Source organism: Artemia franciscana, chromosome 4, assembly GCF_032884065.1.
Source record: "Artemia franciscana chromosome 4, ASM3288406v1, whole genome shotgun sequence".
Lineage (NCBI taxonomy): Eukaryota > Metazoa > Arthropoda > Branchiopoda > Anostraca > Artemiidae > Artemia > Artemia franciscana.
This window is the reverse complement of record NC_088866.1, coordinates 59,813,291-59,833,769: the sequence shown is the minus strand read 5'-3', so window position 1 is coordinate 59,833,769 and position 20,479 is coordinate 59,813,291. Positions and strand designations below refer to the sequence as shown.

The following is a 20,479-nucleotide window of genomic DNA, read 5'->3' as shown; positions in this document are numbered from 1 at the left end:
AGTACCAAAATAGTGCTATGAAACTGCTCAGGAGCTTGAAAAAACAGGCTTGATCCTTGGATTAATTTCTCTTATTTTCCATCACATTATTTTGCGAGAGAAGAAAATAATCCTTCTCCAAAACACCTCTAGGAACGTCTAATAATAGAGATAAGTGATAAATGAATTTAATCTAAGAACAAGCAACCATTAACGCCCTAGTTTACAAAAAGTATTTTTCTACATTTGTTAACTTCATGGTTACATCCAATAACATTTTATACAGACGATTTAAAAGTTTGTAGCTTAAAGTTTATTTTTGTTTTGTCTCCCTTCACCCTTGAATGTGGTATGTAAAGTGTCACTTGAAGTTTGTTGTGAAAGTGACGTGTATAGACCAGAAAGTGAAAAACGACAAATTTGATTTATTCACCCAATAAGCTTTATTATGGCGCTTGGTATTTACCAAGGGACATATAGAAATCGCATTTTTGTCTATCTGTCTGTCGCTCGGTCCCGGTTTTACTAGTTTGGGCACTTCCATTTAGGCTAGAACAATGAAAGTTTGCCGGCGTATCAGGGACCGGATGAGATTAAATTAGAAATAGTCACTTCTCCGATTCGACCATCCGGGGAGAAATGGAGTGACGGTTAATTCGGGAAAATTAGAAAAATGAGGTATTTTTAACTTACGAACAGGTGATCGTATCTTAACGAAATTTGATATTTAGAAGAGTGTCGTGCTCCAGCGCTCTTATTTAAATCCCGATTAGATCCGATGACATTGGGGAGAGTTGGAGGGGAAAACCGGAAATCTTGGAAAACACTTAGAGTGGAGAGATCGAGATGAAACTTGGTGGGAAGAATAAGAACAAGTCCTAGATACGTGATTGACATAATCAGACTGGATTCGCTCTTTTTGGGGAAGTTGGGCGGTATTTCCAGTGCTTTGGCGAGTTTGGTGCTTCTGGACGTGCTCGGACGATGAAAATTGGTAGGCGTGTCGGGGATCTGCACAAATTGACTCGATAACAGTTATTTCTCCGATTCAACTGTCTGGGGGGCTGGAGGGAGGAGAAATAATAAAAAATGAGGCATGTTTTTCTCAAGAACGGGTGATCGGATCATAATGAAACTTTATGTATAGAAAGATGTCATGTCTCAGATGCTCAATTTTCAATTTGGGTCAGATCCAGGGACATTGGGTGGTGGAGGGGGGAAACAGAAATCTTGGAAACTGGAGTACCGAGTCTAATTTTAGGTTCCAACCTCGTCACAAGTGCCATATGAGCTTTTGGTTCTTCCAACCTCGTCACAAGTGCCACACGAGCTCTTGGCTCTTGTTATTTATTTCTATTCATATTAGAAGTTTCTGGTTCTTATAAAACCAGATTCTATTTTATTTTTACCCATGCAAATATAGATGGACATCATAGTTGACCTGATTGTCTTTTGCCATATCTTGGAGCACTTAAAAACGTTTCTTGTCCAAGAAAATGTTACACATTTACAGCTTTCCACTTCCCTGTGCAATTGATCTTGGGAACAAATTTCCTTTAAAGTTACAATAAAAAGACTGAAATGTCAAGTGTATAACTGTTCTTGTGGGTCTATTCAAGGGACCTAGTGCCACCACAAACTATCAGCAGCTCAACACTTAACATTGATCATTCGAGGGAAAATTTAAGTTGAAGCAAATTTAAGTTGAACTTATGCAAAGCTTAGTTATGTAGGATTAGTTAATTGTGTTAGGAATTTTAATCGTGTTATGATAGCTGTACCAAAAAGTTTATTGTCAAGTATTATAATACTTGTTAACCATTGTTAAAATTAATATACTAAGCATTGTTAAAAGTCATCTTTAACAAGGCTCCTTAACATGTCATAATTCCCGATCTCTGATCGATCGAATATTACCGATTCCTAATTTTTTTTTTCAAAAAATAAACAAGAATGAATCAAGTTCATTGCCACAATCAGAAAAAAGAACATCATTCACAGTTCTCCCGTTCATCCTTCTTTTTCACAATCAGAAGAAAAACCATGTTCTTCTTCCCATTTTATTGTCCCACCCGGTAGTTATACAGTTCAGTGAGCACAAAAGTGAAAATAATTGCGAAGGTGATGTCCTTTGCTTCATGAAGAATAGGTTTTATCATTGGCTATTACATAATCGAATTAACTAATAATATTCCTTGTAGAAAAAAACGGTTTAATGTCAATTATTGTGTAATATAGTGTAGTCCAAAAACAAGAACACGTTATCAAATTACACTTTTACTGTTAGGAAACAAATTTTTCAAATCAAAAACATCACTTCTAGGCTTGTAAGAAATTATTTTATGTTTAAAATGTATTTTTGAATGTAAAAGAATTGGCCAATTGTATGTTGACCATTTTCTGTTGTCTGTCATGCACAGAAGTTTGAGAGCAAGATCTTGAATATTCCTTTCGAGCCACTACTTGTTTTGAGCTGTTCTTCAGCATAGCCAAAACTGTTAGTTTTGTCGTTAAAAATATGCCTTTTGCGCAAAAAGGTGAAGCTTTAAAAACTTCTGAGAATCGAAAATTAATAGACAATTCATTGCATTTTTAAAATCTAGAAATCTCTTATGCCTCATATTGCATATTTAAATAGTCTTGACCGATAACTTAATTTTCTCAAATTTTGATTAGTTACACTGCAATAGCTGTCGAAATCCAGTTTTCAAGCCTGATGAGATTGTTATAAGCTAGACCAAGAATTTAGAAAATAAAAAGCTGGTGTTACGCTAGCATTTATCAAAGAGAAGCTGAATTGATTTGGGAGAAGATCATGTCTTTCAATCCACGTTGCTGAAGAAATTCATGGCATGTGCATTTATTACTGAATAGACAATTAAGACAATATATTGAAATTCAAAAGTGTGTCATTTATACGAGTTTTAACACTTGATTCTCTTAGAATTTTTAAAAGTGGCGAACGTTGAAACAATGCCTCCTAAAACCAGTAAATAAGAGTCGTTTAAACAAGCCGTATACCCTTTTTCATGTCAAGGTCTGTCACCACAACCATCTTTCAGTTCTCAATTGGTTGTTGTGCAACAACAAACAAGAGATCTTTTCAAACAGTTCGTGGTAACGAACTGTAGTAAGGAGCGACCCGGCTCAATAGAAACCAAAACTCTAAAAAATGGAATTTTGATACCAATAGCTACATCAAAAGAATCGCATTTTAATGCTGATTTTGAATATATAAAGTTCATCAAGTTTAGTCTTACGCATCAAAAGTTACGAGCCTGAGAAAATTTGCGTCATTTTACAAAATAGGGGGAAACACCCCCTAAAAGTCATAGAATCTTAACGAAAATTACTTCATCGCATTCAGCGTATCAGAGAACCCTACTGTAGAATTTTCAAGCTCCTATCTACAAAAATGTGGAATTTTGTATTTTTTGCCAGAAGGCAGATCACGGATGCGTGTTTATTTGTTTGTTTTTTTTTTGTTTTTTTTTTTCCCAGGGGTGATCGTATCGACCCAGTTGTCCTAGAATGTTGCGAGAGGGCTCATTCTAACAGAAATGAAAAGTTCTAGTGCCCTTTTTAAGTGACCAAAAAAATTGGAGGGCACCTAGGCCCCCTCCCACGCTAATTATTTTCCCAAAGTCAACGGATCAAAATTCTGAGATAGCCATTTTATTCAACGTAGTCTAAAAACCTTATAACTATATCTTTGGAGACGACTTACTCCTCCACAGTCCCCGTGGGAGGGGCTACAATTTACAAACTTTGACCAGTGCTTACATATAGTAATGGTTATTGGGAAGTGTACAGGCGTTTTCAGGAGAATTTTTTTGGTTGGGGGAGGGGTTGAGAAGAGGGGGATATACTGGGGGAACTTTCCACCGAGGAATTTATTATGGGGGAAGAAAATTTCCATGAAGGGAGCGCAGGATTTACTAGCATTATTTAAAAAAAAAATGAAAAAATAAATATGAAAAAGTCTTTTTTTTTCAGCTAGAAGTAAGGAACAGCATTAAAACTTAAAAAGACAGAAATGATTACCCATATTAGGGGCTCACCTCCTCCTAATACCTCGCTCTTTACGCTAAAGTATTTTTAGTAATGTCAACTATTTATTCTACGGCTTTTGTGATTCAGGGGTCATTCTTAATAAATTGGGACAAAATTTAAGATTTAGTGTAAAGAGAGAGGTACTGACAAGGGGGCAAACCCTCTCATATGTGTAATAAAAACATGAGAATAAAAAATTCTTTACGTAAGCTAATTTATAAGTTACGTATATCTTTTACTAATAAAAAGATTCGTAAAAAATTAAAAGTTCTAGTTGCCCTTTTAATTAACCAAAAAATTGGAGGGCAACTAGGCTTCCTCCCTCGCTCTTTTTTTCTCAAACCATTCGATCAAAATTATGAGAAAGCCATTTAGCCAAAAAAAAAAAAAAAAAAATATGCAAATTTCGTTTTAATTATTCCTCTGCGGAGAGCCAAAATCAAAACATACATTGATTCAAAAACGTTCAGAAATTAAATAAAAAAAACAAGTTTTTTCAACTGAAAGTAAGGAGCGACATTAAAACTTAAAACGAACAGAAATTACTTCGCATATGAAAGGGGCTGCTTCCTCATCAACGCCCCGCTCTTTACGCTAAAGTTTTTTACTGTTTTAAAAAGAAGAGTTTAGAGGAAGAGTCAAACTTTAGCGTAAAGAGCGGAGCGTTGAAGAGGAAGCAGCCCCTTTCATATGCGAAGTAATTTCTGTTCGTTTTAAGTTTTAATGTCGCTCCTTACTTTCAGTTGAAAAAACTTGTTTTTTTTTTATTTAATCTGTCAAAAGATCTAAACAATTCAGCCACAGACACAAAATAGACCGTCTGCAACGAGCTTAAACTCGGCTCTGTACGTGACCGGTTTGAATTTCAATCTTTTCAACCAATAGTAGCAAAGTTTTTTTTGAATGTCTAACATTGACACCGTCCACGATTGCAGTATGGACTGTACGAAAATACTGGTGGTCTAAAACAGCAGCAAAGCTCATCACCAAAAGGGTGCAAAATATTATCCCAATTAGTCATCATCCACCCATATAGGAAGTTTTTTAACGACGGCCTAAAGTGCAGATTCAGCCTTGATTAGGTTTTTTGGAGAAGAGGCTGACTTGAAAAATCGAGTTTCTCATTTTCAATAGTTTTTGTTCAGAATTTGGATTTTCGAACTTCGAGAAGATATCACCAACTAGCTTTCTACCAAAAGATGTCCCCGGGTGGAAATACGAAAAGAAATAACCTTACTTTTTATCCCCTAAGAAGCGTCTTGAATCGCCGTGATTGGCATTCCCGTTTATGCTGCATGCTGCGCTACCCTAATGTCTTATCGTAAGTTTGGTTTCTGCATATAAAATGTAAAAACATTAAAATAATACATATTAAATATTAAAATATTGAAAGTTATTTCTTGTTAATTCAAGTTTTAGAAATACATCATGCTGGTAGCTGCTATCTTAATTACAAATTTATTTCTAAGTACCAAGAAAATCAAATAAAAATATTTATTACCCATCGGGCCCATCTTAGGTCTCTTTATAGCTGAAAACTGCTATTCAAGGGTTTTCTTTCGGCTGTTCAAATATTTCTGTTTTGCCTATTTAAACTGTCTAGATAAATCAACAAAGCTAATTATTCTGGCAACGCCTTTTGACCGTAAAAACTCAAACATCAGCAACCTGTTGACGCTTAACCCTTTCAGGACTGAATTATGATAGAGCTAAAGAAAAAAATTAATTTTCAGATTTTAGCCTTAAATGACCTCACTTATGATGAGTTTGAAACAAAATATCAGTTTCATTCATTCATTCCAGACTTACAGTCTTGACTCCAATTGACATCATCCGCTTTCACACGCCGCAAAATCCATATAGTTATCTAACATGGAAATTTATTTTTAATGCCAATGTAAAGAAGAAGAAGTACAAAATAGTCATTGAGTACGAAAGATTTTGAAACAGTTTCTGTTCTGCACCAGACACAACGAAACCTGACACTTTGAACACTGGATTCGAGCACAAGCGGAGCATAGCCGGCATCGCTTCTTATCAGCCACTGCCTCTGGCCAAGGCTGGATGCCGTCATAGCGAACACTATCATATGGCTTTGGTTTGACAAGCTTTGGTCTTTATGGAAAGGAACAGTCTTGGTGTCTGAGGGGTCTTCCACGAGACCTTGGAGTTCCATTATTTGCAGAGGTAAGGTAATTGGAAATTTCGCTCTTGAAGTCTAAGAGGCTCTTTTTGTGGGTTCGGCTGTGCTGACCCATATGATGCCGATAAAGCAACCATGCGCTGACGACTGAAAGATCCAAGAAATAGTAAAAAAAGACGAATATGCCATTTCTTTCCATGGATATTTATCCTGTACAGCTCAATGAGCATGCCACCGAGGACAACGCCACCCATGAATTTGTTGTACTCAGCAATGCACAGGGGATGGAAAACGCCGACGTATTTCCTCAAATCACTGTCCCAGCGTTTGCAGTTGTCTGAAGGTTCGGCGCCGACCAAAGACGAAGCAATGCAGACCATCTTGTTGTCGAACCACTTCGTGACCCCTCTACCGCTATTGGTCTCAACTCTGTAGTCAAAACTTCCTCTTTCCCTTTTTTTCAGTACACCGTCAGCTTCGATAGAGCAACCTTTCAGTATGTTTGCCCTGATGGTGCCAGCTGAATGAATCCCAAGTAAAAGGAGCTCGCGAATCAGTGGTATACTTGTGTAATAATTGTCAAAAAAAGAGCTTGAAGTTCTCGTTTCTTGGAATCATCTCTGCTAGTCTGAGCACAACCTCTGCCCTCCGACCAAGCTCATTGACCGGAACCGAACCTTTCCCAGTATAGACCTCAAAGTCGTAGATGATTCCGCTGGCTCCTGCACGACTGAATATCTTGATTCCCAAGGAGCTGGGTATGTCCTTGATGTATTGCTTGAAGCTTAGCCTTCCCTTATAAGGGACTATTTGCTCGTCAATCCTCTGCCTTTTCTCCGCAGGGATCTTCTTTAGATTTACTCGCAGTCCGTCTATCATCGGCTGAAGTTTGAAAAGAGAGTCGTAGCCGTCTTGACCTTTTGGAACAGCAAGATGGATATCGTTTGCATGAAAAAAATCTTCGAAGGGTTTTGAACCAGTGCCTGGACATGACATTTGCAATGAGGGGAAGCCTTGTAGCTCTACCCCAGTGTTGAGAAATTATGGTCTGTTTTATTATGCACATGAGTATGTGGATTCTCAGGAACTGTCCCATCTCTTTACTGGTGACTTTCAGTTGGACATCCTCCTTCTACATCGCATGCAAATCGGACTGAGAAACAAGGCCTTCGACCATGTCATCGTCAAAAATCTGCTTGAAATATTCAACAGGGGTTGGAATTTCCGGAGGAGGTGTAGGAAGAGAAGACTTCCAGGTTACATCGGGTGATTGAAATTTTTGTCTTCTCCATCGAAATTCTCTTGGAGATAAAGATTCGAAAGGTGTCACTGTACTAGAGGTAGATGGGTCACTAATGACAGAGGCAACCAAAGGGGATGGTGGCGGAGATGCACTTCGGTTGACGATGTTTGCGCGAGTCAACGACGATAAAGGCAAGTCATCTTCTCTGACGTCGCATTCAAGGGAAGGGTCGACAGGGGGGTTTCAGTCAGGATCGTTATCTTCCTCGTGGTCAAGGTCCTCATTGTCGTTGATTTCCAGATCAGATAGTTCTCCATCTGGTTCAAGAATATACTGAACAGCTTCGTCTCGCGAAAAGATCTAGTTCGCATTTCGTGTGGTCTGGCTAGTCAAAACGGCTAGAAAGATTCTAAGGTTACAAAGAAATAATCAAAAACATACGAACAAAAATAATAGCCCACGCAAAACAAAACCGACTATTATAACGTTTGTTTTACCTTCATGGCCGGTTGATGCCTTGTGGGATCAAGACAAATGAATGGACCTACCTGTAAACCAGAGATCCCCCACCTCAAATAATTAGTCGTAATTGATATTCTAATCATTCTATATCTGCTCAATTTTTTCTTTAACTGTAAGACTCCAGTCAAAGAAAATAAAAGAAAATTTATTTCTCCTATCTTCAGGGGTTCCTTCAATTACAAAACGAAGGACTGAAATGACACGGGTAAAACACAACAGATGTTTGTGCGTCTAAACAGGTACTTATTCGAAAGAGCTCGATGTCTGCTATCTGATGGTATAATTTTCGATTCAATTTCTTATAACTTGATGGCACTTATGCTGCAGCAAAGACTGTAATTCCAATTGGAATCCCACGCCATGAAAGGATTAAAAATGACTCTACCTTCAAAACCTTCTTAAGCTGCTTAGTGCAATAAGTTTTAGCTTATTTGCTTCCTGATTTTCAGCAATGTTTCTTTCTCATTTGGCACCCGCTACCCATTACTGCACAACTGTATATGGAGGTCTTTTTCATTGCAAATTGAGATCCCGACTGTTGAAATTTGTAAGATATTTATGGATGTGTAAGTTTTCACATAACCAATTCAGAACATTACATTTCATTTTCATCGTCATTTTTACTTTAAAATCGAAGACATATTTTGGTGTTGGTATTATTAAAACTAAACTGGCGAACCTTAAAAAGGTTGCACCTTCCTCATTACCCGTTGAAATAATTATATACTTCATAACTACCGTTTTTAATGGTGGCTTCAATTAAACCAAATGGTCAGAAGCAATCTTGTCGGCGAGATACCAGTCGCACCAGGTTTTGTGTTAGTCTGTAACGAAAAAAAATTACGTCTACAAATCACCTAATATTATACCTTTACAGTAACAGTAAGCACAACTGTCATGATAAATTACTGTTTTAGAACTGAACTTAACAAGTAGAAGGATTTTGAAGGTTTGAGAACGTATCTGAAAAGAGTTACTATGCTAAAATATCACAGGAGAAATAAGTATCTTTCAAAGTCAAAATTCCAGGAACAAAGGATGATGAAAAGCTTTACAAAACGTCACAAAATATGACAAAGACTAAATATATACTAGCCACGGTTGCTTTTACTTTGCATTTGCACACAACAGCTAGTTCTAGCCTGGAAAAAAAGGAGGAAGATTGGGCTTGCAATCCTGAACCTTCAGAGCAAGCCCTTGAGAGAAACTCTTATTGCAACCAAAACATCAAATTTGAGCCTTGGAACAAACCTCCAAATGATGTTAATGTTTGTGTGGCAAAGGGCAAGATTTTTATAGCAAGAGGGAATACTATATTGGGCTTTTGGGATGTAAAGATATATATATATATATATATATATATATCTATATATATAGAAATAAGTTGTCTGTGTGTGGATCTGTGGATCAGGTGACGTCACGTTTCGGCTGACGTCATGAAATTAGTTGCCATCATTTTTGTTATGACGATGCTTAGTATATTGTAAAACACATTAATTTGGTTAATAATATACCATTTAAAACACCAAAATGAACATGCTGGAGTAGTCACTCGGTGAGAGAGGGCGTAAGAACGGAGAATGAAGGTCCCAGGTTCAAATCCTGGTTAGGCTAAAAAAGGTAAAAAACTAAAAACTAAACAAAAAACTGAAAAAACTAAAAAAAGGCAAAAACGACCGGGACACAGGGACACAACTACAACGGGGACGCCGGGGGGCACAGGGGGATATAAATGACGATCAGGACACCGGGACAGGGAATGGTCGATTAGCAATCACCATCAACAAAGCTCAAAGGCAATCATTAGAATCATGAGGTATAGATCTGAATACGGATTGTTTTCCCATGGACCATTATATGTTGCATGTTCAAGAGTCGGTAAACCTGACAATCTATTTATATGCACAGACAATGGGACAGCAAAGAATGTTGTATATTCGCAAGTTTTACGTAGTTAAAAACATATATATAATATATCTATCTATATTCACAGGTGGGACATAGGGACAAAACTACAATGGCGCGTAACTAATATGGCGCGTAACGACTTACGCGCGCGGGGGGGCTTGGGGGGGGCACGAAGCGCCCCCACCAACTAGGTGTTGGGGTGGCGCGAAGCGCCACCCCAACAGCTAGTATATATATATATATATATATATATATATATATATATATATATATATATATATATATATATATATATATATATATATATATATATATATATATATATATATACAATGTCTCAGTTATCCAACAGAGCAAGTTAAAAGAGAAATATGTAATTACCACCTGTACCTGTTGGCAATATTAGAAGTACGAGGGCCTGATTCTGGACTAAAATGAGTTCACAATGATCATTTCACCGTCTATAGTTGATCAGAAACTAGACAAGAATCAGGAATAGAACTTATGATAACGAAACAAACAACCATTGCTCTACTAAAGTGGACTTAATCGTCATCAAGGATCGTCGTTGTATGATCCCTGGGAGTGAAGGCCAAAGTAACAGCTACAGCCCACTACAAACCTACGATCAAAATTGTAGACGAAGATAAGGATGAGTCCTTATAGTGTATTTGATGCTACAGCTGAGGATATCCCGAGGCATGACATCATTTTTTTCCTAAGAGAATCCAGAGTATTATTTTTGCCCAATGGTGGATACGGAGTAGGACTAGGCTAACAAAATGAAAATGGAAACCTGTTGATTGACTTAAATTGTTTATGTAACCTTGCCATTGGCGGAAATCTTTTTTCTAAAACGTAACACTTATGAATACTCACGGACATCCCTGATGGATATACAATGGAACAAATAGACTACTGTCTTATTTCAAGGAAAAAGCCGTTAAAGTCTTACAACCGTCTGAGCCCACAGATGAGCCCAAATCTGCTGTGACCACAATTTGATTGTCGCAAATCAGAGGCTCTTAATAACACCATCAAACCCACTTTTTTAGTCTGGTAAGTTATCTAATAAGATAGTAAATAAAGTCATTTAAATCAACGTGTTAAACAGATCCGAAGCTCTATCTATGCCGGATGATGAAGACTACGAATAAATGTGGGAGTGTACAAAGTAGTGTTGCCATGAAGCAAAGGACTAAAGGACCAATACTTGGCAAAAGTACTTGGTATGATATACTTGGCAATACTTGGCATGAAGCAAGACAAAACTTGGCAGCTTCCTCCTCGTTCCTTATCCGGAGACTAATTCCTTGGCCGATGATACTGAAGAACGGTATTTCTCAGCTGCAGGCAAAACAGCAAAGAAAACCGCTTGAAAGGAAACGGAGAACCTAGTTGAAATCAAAGCTACTGAAGCATAGCAAGTGGCAAAAAAGGAGGCCCTGGAGTAGTGTAGCGAATTAAAAATGAACCAATGGGCAAAATCAGCCACAGAGCATGGAACGGTTCAACACTCAACGGAGACACTGATAGCAGAACTCAGCGGCTGATGACATCCAGGCATACTAATTTGAAATTCTACTGAATAGACTGACCCCACAAGAACCATCTAGGATCTTTTTGACTCCTGTATTTTCTTTGGGCATAGATGTTAACCTCCCTATCTGTACTGGGAGTTATAAGGCAACCAAGAAGCTAAAAGGCCGGAAGTCTCCAGTGGAAGATCGAACTTTGGTGAAAATATTTAATTCCTCAGTATTATCCTGTTTTTGCTTCTAGACAACCCTCTTCACAGCAATCTGAACAGCGACTAAAGAGCCCACTGGTTTAAAACACAGCATCTTTGTGAGGATCTTCAAGTAAGCGGCTAAAAAAAGAATAAAAGTGTTATGCATTGTTGATTTTCGTAAGATTCTGAATATGAAAGGTGATACTTCTGGTGTCTTTGATCGTGACCTGGGGATCGTACAACCAATTTATGATAAAACCTGCCCAGTCATATTTTAAAAATCACTTCAGAATGAGCCCTGAAAGCCTCGGATCAGTATGGAAATTTTTGTAGAGTCACCATTAAGAAATCAAGTGTACAATCATTATTTTGATTGGCAGTATGCCAATAAACTTGAAAAACTCAAAGTAGTACTCTATATAATGAATGCGATGAGAACAACAGCTATATAGTAATTTTTTAGAGTTGCTGAGCTTAAAACAAGGATAATTCTAAAGGCACTTAAAAAGATATCAATACCCATTCCGGAAGAAGAAGGAAAGGGGTTGATCCGTCCTCACCGCTCCGCTCTTTACGCAAAAATTTGACTCTTTGTCACAACTCTACTTTAAAAAAAAATAAAAAAAAACTTTAGCGTAAAAAGTGAGGCGTTGAAGAGGGGACAACAGCTTTCGTATGCGGAGTAATTTCTGTTTGTTTTAAGTTTTAATGTTGCTCCTTACCTGCAGTTCAAAAAACATGTTTTTTTATTTAATTTCTGAAAGTTTTTGAATTAATGCATGTTTTGATTTTGGCTCACCGCATATGAATAAATAAAACGAAATTTGCAAATTTTTTTTCTTGTGTCAATTTTGAAAGTAGTGAAAGTAGATTAGATACATAATTAAATTCTCAAGTTCTGTCAAAAACCCATTTCCTAGATGGTTACATTAATTCTGAGTATTTGCAGTAGTTCCCAGTGTTGTCACATGTTTGATGTTTATTTCCTTGTTTCAGTGAATAACATAAGCTACCGTTTTAGATTACTTGTGTCAGTTCCTATTCTGTTTCTGTCCTCGTCTTATGTACATTTACTGTATTATATGTGTAAATAAACATCTTTATACTCTACACATAAGCTTTATGAAATTTAGAGACGCTTGACATCCTCTACTGGTAGAACCCTAGATTGTAGGCCAACACTACCATAAGACTCTGAAGAAGAGAGCACAGAGACATAGAGAAACCTTTACAGAGTGATGCAACGGTTTTCACCGGAGAGGATAGAGTTCTTACCATTCTCTGGATTTCGGTCTGCGGTTGTGTCGTGAGTTTGTTTACCTTCCAATTTTGGTGGAGTTCATCATTGTCAGCTGTGATTGTGGCATGGAGACTGTCCGCTGAGAACTGTTTTGGTTCGTGCACGTCCGTGTTATTGGTGTGTGTTGGTCATCGTTTGACTTCGAAAATTGAGAGCTGTTGCTGTTTTCGTCGTCGGTGATTCCAGGTTTCAGTTCCAGGTTCCCGCTCCAGAATCCAGTTTTAGAAAAAAAAGTGAGGAACTTCGAAGAACAATTTACGATTATAAGTCACGCATTTTAGGTTAGCACGCGAGTAGGAAATCTGTTAGGAGTGTTTAGTAAAAATTTTGCCTTGTTTTTACAGCTTTCGCTTAATTAAATTTCTTTTTAGTTATTTTTGTTTCTTTTAGAATGAGTGCAATTCCAATTTTGATCCTTCAAATCCTGAATTTGATAGAGATATTGCTTTATCATTTTTGAATGAAAAAAAAAGTAAAGGTTTAGAGGCTTGAAAGGTTTGATTTTTCAAGGTTTGAAAGGTTTCAAAGGTTTGAATTTTGATGCTTAAAGTCGGGATTATAATCCAACTTCAGTCGTAAAAGTTTTGACAAATGTGTGTAAATTAATGGCCAAAGAAAGTGTCAGTGTAAATATGGGAGATATTTCGCGGGAAAATATAACCGATACACCTATCGAGGGTAACACCAACAAGGGTAATACGAATCAAAGAGTAAGTAATCAGATCAGTAATCGATCCCCTATTGAAAACACACTTCGTGAAGAAAAGCAAGAATTTTATCAGCAACCGTAGTTGCTGAATTTAGACAGGACACAATAAAGGACTCCGTCAGAACTGGAGTGACGTAAAACGTGACCAGGGAGAGGTAATTTTTTTTAGCATAGGATGAAAGGATTGGATTAGTATTTTAGATAGACATTTTAGAGGGAAAAAAAATATGATGAGAAATTGGTAATATATTATATGGTACTGAGCGTGAGAGGTGTAGTGTCAGAAGATATGGGAAATTTATTAAGCACTGACGCAAAGAGGTATAGTGTGGAGAGAGATAAGGCTGGTGAAGGGGTGGACTGCACTCGACCGAGGGACCAGGAATATCTGGAAAGGGCTGACATGGTGGAAAGGAGCTCCACACCTGGGATATATGCAGACAGGTCGGAAAAGAGTTCCGTACCTGGGAAGTTAAGGGCTGACATGGTGGAAAGGGGTTCCACGCATGGGATACATGCCGACAGGTCAGAAAAAAGGTCCGTACCTGGGAAGTCAAGGGCTGACATGGTGGAAAGGAGTTCCACGCATGGGATACATGCCGACAGGTCGGAAAAGAGTTTCGTACCTGGGAAGTTAAGGGCTGACATGGTGGAAAGGAGTTCCACACATGGGATACATGCCGACAGGTCAGAAAAGAGTTCCGTACCTGGGAAGTTAAGGGCTGACGTGGTGGAAAGGAGTTCCACGCATGGGATACATGCCGACAGGTCGGAAAAGAGTTCCGTACCTGGGAAGTTAAGGGCTGACATGGTGGAAAGGAGTTCCACGCATGGGATACATGCCGACAGGTCGGAAAAGAGTTCCGTACCTGGGAAGTTAAAGGCTGACATGGTGGAAAGGAGTTCCACGCATGGGATACATCCCGACAGGTCGGAAAAGAGTTCCTTACCTGGGAAGTTAAGGGCTGACTTGGTGGAAAGGAGTTCCACGCATGGGATACATGCCGACAGGTCGGAAAAGAGTTCCGTACCTGGGAAGTTAAGGGCTGACATGGTAGAAAGGAGTTCCACACATGGGATATATGCCGACAGGTCGGAAAAGAGTTCCGTACCTGGGAAGATAAGGGCTGACATGGTGGAAAGGAGTTCCACTGATGGGATACATGCCCACAAGTCTGAAAAAAGTTCTGTACCTGGGAAGTTAAGAGCTGATATGGTGGAAAGGAGTTCCACGCATGGGATACATGCCGACAGGTTGGAAAAGAGTTCCATACCTGGGAAGTTAAGGGTTGACTTGGTGGAAAGGAGTTCCACGCATGGGATACATGCCGACAGGTTGGAAAAGAGGTCCGAACCTGGGAAGTTAAGGGCTGACATGGTGGAAAGGAGTTCCACGCATGGGATACATGCCGACAGGTCGGAAAAGAGTTCGTACCTGGGAAGTTAAGGGCTGACTTGGTGGAAAGGAGTTCCACACATGAGATATATGTCGGCAGGTCGGGGAAGAGTTCCGTACCTGGGGAGAAAGGAGTAGATAGCGGTTTTGCGTCTTGGCAGTTAAGTTTTTTTGACGGCCTGTTTCTGAGTAATGGTGTCCATTATAGTTATCCACTAGGAGGCGTTGGCAAGAACAAAGAGATCCCTAGAACAGCTAAATTAGTCTTGCCATATGTCCTAGTAGACTTGGCGTTAAAACTGGCTCATGATCACTTACTCATTGGTGGTTTGAAAGAATTTTATGTTTGAAAGAATTTTTATGTTTGAAAGAATGAGCACTAAAGTTCGAGAGTATTGCGAAAATTGTAATTTGTGCTTGTGTAGAAACAAAATGCACCAGAATATCAAACCTATGTTAGGAAATAATGAAGAGCCAAAATACCCGTTCCGAGTGTTTTCGGTAGACTCTGCTGGTCCCATGAGGGGTGCATTTGGTGGACCTACTGAAAACGGAAATTGTCATATTTTAGTTGGGGCTGACCATTTTTCAAAATTTTGGATCCTGAAAGCCGTGCCAAGAATTACAGCAGAATCTGTATGCAACTTCCTTTGCGAGTCAGTGATAGCATAGGCTACTTTGGTCTTTTTGAAGTTTTGATCACTCATTCCCACCAGTCTTTCCGTTCAAATCTAATTTCACAGATGTGTGCAAAATTGAAAATTAAACATCATTTTTCGTCGAGTTATAATCCTCAATCGAATGGGCTATGTGAGAATCGTATGAAGGTAACAAAATCTGCATTAAGAGCTTATTGGCAGGATCATCCCAACTCTTGAGATACTTATTTGCTTTTCGTTCAGAATGTACTGAATACTACTATTTCTTCCACAACTAAATATTCACCCCTTCACATAATTTTTGGTAGACAGCCTGTTTCATTTTTAGATATTTAATTGTCACTGCCTTCCATTGATTATTTTGATAGTTACGAGGATTATATGGTTATTTTAGTTAGAAATTTGTTTACGGTTTGCAGGATCTATGATGAACAAATTGGGAAACAGAGAAAGTCTGAAAAAGGCGAGTATAATAAAAATTCTGTAGAATTACCAGTTTTGAGAGAAGGGGACTTAGTTTATGTCCAAGATAAAGCTCAGAATCCAAGGGAAATTAAGGGTTTAAAGCTTAAATTTCGTGGACCCTGTATAATTTTAAAAATCCTAAAAGATTCTTATTCCTGGTACAAGAACTTTCGGGGAAGTTTGTAAGAAGAACAGTAAATGGTCGTCTAATGATCACCTGTAAAGGATTCAGCTGCTTTCTTACGTTTGAACCCTATGTTTCTGGAGAAAATAGATATGATTAAAAACCCTAATATTGTCAGTAATAAGTCAAAATCTAAAGACGAAGAACAAAGTAGCAACAGTTATAACTTACGGCAACGTCCGGTTGAGAAACTTTGGTAGTTCAAAACTGCCTTGAGCAACCAGTAATAACAAGTCAGTTAATATCGGAGGAATCAGAAAATTGTAGAATTGGAGATAGAGAGTCGTGGGCTTAGGAGAGTCGATTCAAGATCATCTGTATACCAGCTTCGAGTGGACACTCCAGCAGTAACTTCTGAGATAATGGAGGATAGCTCCGTTTCTAGTGTTGTACAACCAGAGATTCAAATAGAACATAGTCTAGTTAGTTTAGAGAAAAATAAAGGGGGAATAGAGGGTGAAGCTGGCTCGAATAGAGAGTCAAGTAGTTTCAGGAGAAGCAACAGGAAAAGAAGCAATAAGCCTCCAGGTTATTAAAGAGAGTATTGAAAATTAGTATTATAGAGATAATTAGAGTAAGCCTAATATAGAGATTAGTAAGGGATGGATATGGTATTTCAGTATAAATGGTGTTGGGAATAGAACTCACAGTTAAAAATGAGGATGTAGATAGATTTCGTGCTGATTAACTAGACAGAAGAAACACTTTCTTTGAGATAGGAATATAGAAAGATAAATATGGCAAATGAAGGCTTTGTAGCAACTTTTCTCAAATGGCAGGCTTACTTCCTTTTGATATATAATGAATGATAAAAGAATCGAATAATTTCTGGAAGAATTAAATCTTTGGGTGAAAGAAAAAAAAATCATAGTTTTCTTTAAATTTGAAATTATCATTTTTTTTAAAGTCTTATGTTCAAACATAAATTATTTTTAAAGATGTTCTTTCGATGTTTAAATTTTTTCTATTTGGTGTAGTTATGCGAATTCTATGCGAACTGAGCGTGACAATATGAAGTGAAATGAATAAAGCGTATCAATTGGGACAATATTTTCTTGTGTCTTCTTGTTCAGTTTTATTACCAGTAGTTTATTTTGTGCTCTTATTAAGTGTACCTTTGTTTGAGGATAGAAAGCATTTTTTTTGGAAAAAAAATGATTTTGAAAACCCGGGGGAGAATCTGTAAACTTTGAAAGTAGTGAAAGTAGGTTAGATACATAATTAAATTCTCAAGTTCTGTCAAAAACCCATTTTCTAGATGGTTACATTAATTCTGAGTATTTGCAGTAGTTCTCAGTGTTGTCACATGTTTGATGTTTATTTCCTTGTTTCAGTGAATAACATAAGCTACCGTTTTAGATTACTTGAGCCAGTTCTTATTCTGTTTCTGTCTTATGTACATTTACTGTATTATATGTGTAAATAATCATTTTTGTACTCTACACATATACTTTATGAAAGTTAGAGACGCTTGAATCCTCTACCGGTCGAACCCTAGATTGTAGGCTAACGCTACCATATGACTCTAAAGAAGAGAGCACAGAGAAATAAAGAAATCTTAGAAATGGCTTTCTCATAGTTTTGATTCAATTGATTTTGATAAAAAAGGGGTGGGGAAGGAAGCCTAGTTGCACTTCAATTTTTGGTTACTTAAAAATACAACTAGATTTTTTTACTTTTTACAACGTTTTTGTTAGTAATAAACATACGTACCATATGAAATAACTTTCATAACAAACTTCGATATTTGTGTATTTTTATTACGTGTATGAGGGGTTCACCCCCTTATCAACACCTCGCTCTTTACACTAAAGCTTGAATTTTGTCCCAAATCTTTAAGAATGACCCCTGAATCACAAACGCCGTAGAATAAATAGTTTAAATTACTAAAAATACTTTAGCGTAAAGAGAAGGTATTGTGGAGGAGACTAACCCCCTTATATACGTAATATTTTATGTTCGTTTTAAGTTTTAATGCTGCTCATTACTTCCAATTGAAAAAAAATCATTTTCTCATTGTTTTTTGTTTAATAATGCTGGAAAATCCTGCGGCCCCCTCATGGAAATTTTCTTCCTTCAAGAAAAATTCCTCCATGGAAAGATCCTTCGAGGTAATCCCCTCCCCCTGATCCGCCCCGACCCCAACGCGAAAAAGACCCCTGAAAACGTCTGTATGCTTCATAATAACCATTAATATAGGTAAAAAACAGTCAAAGTTTGTTAATTGCAGCCCCTCCACCAGAGACTGTGGGGGATTAACTCGTCCCCAAAGACATAATTATTAGGTTTTCGACTAAGTTGAACAGAATGGCTACCTAAAAATTTTGACCCTGTGACTTTGGGAAAAACATGGGCGTGGGAGGGGGCCTAGGTGCCCTCCAATTTTTTTGTCACTTAAAAAGGGCACTATAGCTTTTAATTTCCGTTAGAATGAGCCCTCTCATGACCCGGAGGTCTCAGGACCTCCGGGTCGATACGATGACCCCTGGAAAAAAAAACACATCCATGATCTGTCTTCTGGCAAAAAATAGAAAATTCCAAATTTTTGTACATAGGAGCTTGAAATTTATACAGTATGATTTTCTGATACGTTGAATATGATGGTGTGATTTTTGTTAAGATTCTATGACTTTTAGGGGGAGTTTCCCTCTTTTTTCTGAAATAAGACAAATTTTCTCAGGCTCTTGACTTTTGATGGGTAAAACTAAACTTGATGAAACTTACATATTAAAAATCATCACTAAAATTCAATTCTTTCGATGTAACTATTGATATTAAAATTCCGATTTTTAGAGTCTCGGTTACTATTGAGCCGGGTCGCTCCTTGGTATAGTTCGTTACCACGAACTGTTTGATTCGTATCAAGAACAGTTTGATTTACAATACAATTTTTTTTATTTACTCAAAGCATTCAAATTTAAAATGATTGTATTGTATCTAACAAATAAAGTGACACTAAACCAGCGAACAGAGTTAAGGGTAAATTAATTTGATTGACAAAATTGATTAGATTCTATAGAAAACATAATACCTCTGTCTATTTCTCTACAAAAATAACTATGCTCTTGAAAAGCTAACTTGAAAAAATTTCTTCTCCTAAGCAAAAATAGTTCAAAATGATAGATGTGGACAATGTACGACCATGCTTACAATAGAATTCCATTAAAAATAATTTGTTTATATAATTTCTGGAAACTTATCTTGAAATTAGAAAAGTGGAAGGGGAGATCCAACAGAATTTGCCAAGGAGTTCAATTCAGGCTGTTTCAGAAATCATTGCACTAATCGAAGATATTCAGACTTTGGCCTAAGAATTAACTCACCTGCAAGAGCAGGCTGTAAAGTTTTTTTGTTTTTTTTTTATGCTGAACTCAAGACAAAGTTTGAAATACATTATATCCTTTGTGTCAATGTTAAATTAAACTCTGGAGCAAGTATAAACAAGAAGCACTAGAATTACAACAAAGGAAAACCACCCCGTTTGATTAGGCCTTTACGTAGAACTTGGCCTTCCACTGAATTCGCCAAAATCCTTTCATTTGAACTGCTTTCCCTATGTATTCCTGTAATCTTCCTATAACTGTGTTTTGAAGGTTTTGAAGGCCCCTTCCCCTGTCCCTAAATAGTGATTCGTTCTTAATATTAATCTCAACCCATATTCGTTTCTGATTCAAGACAGTCACTTTGGACGATCTTTGAAGAGATACTGACGATGTAAAATTTAACAAAAGAATATTTCTAAATGGCGTTAGCGATAAATAAAGGAAGAAATAATTAAAAAGGGACATTATCGTTTAAGAGTAAAGGATGCCCCATTGTGATGCACGACTGTTATTTTGTATTCAAAAATTAATTCTGCAGATTGACTGGTAAAATCAATTTGTTAGCGATGAAATTGCAATTTTAGCGATTATTCAAACGCAAGTAGGAAAATGTTACTTTGCGAGTCATCCCTAATTTTCACAGTTTAATTAAGTGAAACTTTTGAACCAATAGTCAGGCTTAAATATCCATGAGTGACTTCTATTATTGCTAGGTGCACCAGGGTGGGAACCTGTACCTAAAAATCCAGTCTTATGAAAGGAGGACTTAGAAGTTGTAAATAGTTTACGAAAAATTAAGCAAAGAGAAAACGGGTTTTAATTTCGACAAAGCAGTGAGCAAAAAATAAAAAAATAAAACTACG

The 20,479-nt window shown here is 37.4% G+C and overlaps 1 long non-coding RNA gene across 1 annotated transcript in view; it reads left to right on the top strand.

Moving 5' to 3' along the window:
- Positions 1-20,479, top strand: part of LOC136026674 (uncharacterized) — a 78,200-nt gene that overhangs the window by 3,828 nt on the left and 53,893 nt on the right. The gene's annotated exons all lie outside the window — the stretch shown is intronic.